This window comes from Haematobia irritans, chromosome 1 (assembly GCF_050003625.1).
Source record: "Haematobia irritans isolate KBUSLIRL chromosome 1, ASM5000362v1, whole genome shotgun sequence".
NCBI classification, from domain to species: domain Eukaryota; kingdom Metazoa; phylum Arthropoda; class Insecta; order Diptera; family Muscidae; genus Haematobia; species Haematobia irritans.
Window position 1 is genome coordinate 41,023,067 of NC_134397.1, and position 3,526 is coordinate 41,026,592.

General features: G+C 32.2%; 1 long non-coding RNA gene across 1 annotated transcript; it reads right to left on the reverse strand.

The window, feature by feature from the left end:
- Positions 1-2,621: 2,621 nt before the first annotated feature.
- Positions 2,622-3,122, reverse strand: LOC142238305 (uncharacterized). Its single transcript, XR_012722694.1, has 2 exons — positions 3,004-3,122; positions 2,622-2,883 (listed from the first exon to the last, which is right to left on the reverse strand). It is a non-coding gene; the product is annotated as an uncharacterized LOC142238305 (long non-coding RNA).
- Positions 3,123-3,526: the final 404 nt, after the last annotated feature.

Below are 3,526 nucleotides of genomic sequence, written 5' to 3' on the forward strand. Positions count from 1 at the left end.
ACAATTTTACTAAAAAATAAAGTAGTTCATATTTTCCTAAAATGGTAGAAGTTTGCTTAAATTGAGTTCATAAGTTTGACTAAAATTGTAAATTTGACTAAAATTGTATCTGTCTTGAACTTTGTACAGCGCTAAAGACATTTTAACCATTTTTAAATCCAATTTTTTCTTTCAACATATGAAATTTTCTTAAACAACAGAAAAAAATTAATTATTTTTAAAAAAATTTCTTCAATTTGACAAAAATTAATACTTATTTGTAACATGTTGCAATTAGAAAACTATTTTAGTTAAAATTTTCTAAAATAAACCTACATTTTCTTCCACGGTGGGTTCACTTTTTTTTTGGGTGTATAACCGACGTTGCGGTCGAAGCGCTGTTTTGATAAATTCTTTATTAAGGCATGGGCAGTTATAATTTCAAATTGTATGCCAAAAAATTTAATAGAATGAAAAGATTTATATAAAAGAACATTTGTTATTACAAAGTAGGTTCTAAATCATATTTTCTTTACATTTCGTAAAGCCGGCAGAGAACTGAACTGGGTGACGCCGACGCAAACTGTATGAAATTTGAGAGAAGTGCCGACAAAAACTGCATGATATTAGAGAAATTTTCCTCATGACTGCCACCTACTGACGCAGTTTCGCTTCACAGCTTCGTCCTCTTGTCTTTTTATTCTCTCTGAGACTATGGGGTGGATCTTGCCATATTGGTCGGAGGGGGGTTTTGTCAAGATTATTTAGATGGGCGTGTTCGAAAGAACGAATGTCACAACGGTGCTCTATTGAATGATAAGTAGATGGAGTGATATCTGCCAGGATTTCCTAGATGGACAAGGTGATTAGTGAAGCGAGATAAAAAATTGGAAATGTTGAAAATGTAAATCAACTCCCTTCCGAAAATGTTTTTTGTTTTGCATGCCTAATATTTATAAGGCCATCCTAGCTGACAATAGCAATCCTTGGAAGGTATGTGGTAGCAGTTACATCCAGGGCTACAGAGGAAGAGGAATAAATTCCGTCAAACGGGAACTTTTTCCAATAGAGAATGTTTCTCCGGCATTTATAACCAATGTGTGCTTGGAGATTTTAAAGTCCACTAGAAAAGTATTTGATGACGCGAGTTTTCTCCATGGAATATACCTGAGATCACAAGGTACTTTTCTTTATCAATATCTCTCCACACAATTTCATAAAGATTTTGTGAGAAAGTTCCTATTCACTTATGTGAAAAACAAAAAATACAAAAATATATAGAGGTTTTTTCCCATAAAGGCTTCACAAAATTCCAACTGGTACTACCACCCATTTTTTTTATTGTTTCCACATGAGTATCTCACATACTTTACTCATAGATCTTATGAATGTACTTAGAATATGAATTTTATTTCTTCCAATGACTCCATAACATCTCCATTATGGGAAAATGGGAGTGTGTGTGTGAATTTTTTATTTTCAACAACTACGCATTAAAATGCTTATTAAATTGCAATTTCACCTTGATGACATTGCTATCAAATTAAATGGTATAATGATAAAATAACAAAAAAAAATAATAATACCTAGACAATATAACCATCAATTTTGATTTGCTGTGCTATAACAACGTGTAGTCGAGTAATGTTGTTAGTTAGGCCTAGATGACGCACAGTGTTATAAAACTATAATAAAAGTGGACATTCGGTGGATTAACACAACCATGTCGAACGAAACATTCTTTCGTTACGAACAAAAATGTTCATTATTTGAAATTTTGATGTCAATATAGTTTTAGTTGTTAATATTACACATTCCACTTTAAGAAAAACATGTAAATTCTTGTTCTTTGAAGATGAAATAATTATCATATGACAAAGCAGCAACAATGCCTAGTGGTTAAAAATGCAAGAGAAGATGGCAACACTATGTAGTTAACAATACAAATTTCAGCAGAGAGAATAAAAATACAAGAGGACGAAAATTTCTCTTATACAAAAACAACAAATGTCAACCGTATAGATGTCGCACAATGCCTGCAGATTTGGTATTGTTTATAAAGGCATCGGTAGTTATTATTTCAAATTGTCTGCCAAAAAATTTGATGCAATAAAAACATTTATAAACAAGTACGGAAAGTCTAAAGTCGGGCGGTGCCGACTATATTATACCCTGCTCCACTTTGTAAATACACATGTTCGATACCATATCACATCCGTCAAATGTGTTGGGGGCTATATATAAAGGTTTATCCCAAATACATACATTTAAATATCACTCGATCTGGAAGAATTTGATAGACTTCTACAAAATCTATAGACTCAAAATTTAAGTCCGCTAATGCAATAGGGTGGAACACAATGTTAGAAAAAAATATGCACACAGAAAACAAATTTGTTGTGCCAACCAATTTTTTTGCCAACCGAGTTATTTGGTCCCATCTACTACATCACAAAATTTGTTAGAACAACCAATTGTTGTCTGGCACAACTGTACAGAAAATAGTTTGGATGACTAAATTTTGGGCACAATAACAGGCTAATTGGAAATCACAACCAATATGGTTTCATTCGTTTGTTAAAGCAATTATCTGTTTTTTCGGAAAACCAATTATTATAAAATTAAAGAAAACGTCCGTTGAATGATTTCATATTTTATTTTATTTAATTGTATTACAAATTATATTATATTGATAATTTACCTAATGAAAAAATTTGAATGTCGCCCGAATTCGGCATTTGTGGTTCTGGTGCACGGTTCTCAAAATATCTTCTTCTTCAGTCATCGTTCGATACTCACAATCACGAGATCGATTTTCAACGGGACTCACGCATAACCAGGCGAAATGTTCTCTATGCTGATTGATATTAGTTCGATGATGAGGCACAAAATCTATATATACACCTTTCATCATCCCGGCAGTCGTCATATTTTGATTGATATATTTGATGAAATTGTAACAAAATTAGGGAAAAGGTTAAAATGTGAGTGATATTAATGTCGCTTTATGTTTAACATACTTACCACTTAAGAATGCAGCTACCGGTTCAAAAGAATGGTTAGATATAAGACGCGGCATTCCGTGTTTGGTAGATTACATTTTAAAATTGAAATAACGTCATCAAATATTTAAATTGTAGAGTTTCATACATTTACCGAAATAAATAACTTATTTGTTGTCATATATATGTACTCCATAGCAACAAATTCCCTTTATAACTATAAAATTTGTTAACACAACCAATTTATTAGCTAGGCGGACTTTCAGTTGGGTTTGGTGACACATTGGCAAAACAAATCAGTTATCACAACAGGGTGGAATAAATTGAAATGGTTAGTTACTTCAATGTATAAATAACGACCAATATTTGGTCGTGTGTACCCACTTTTGGTCACACTGCCGTTATATTGATTTTATAAACAATTAAACAAGAGAAATAACAAATAATTTTTGCAAACAATTAAAAATTGTGGGTCTCCACTGTTCAAACTGTTGTCGTAATCGAATTCCAACCAATCATTTCTCTGGGTGTGGGAAACGTTTAAA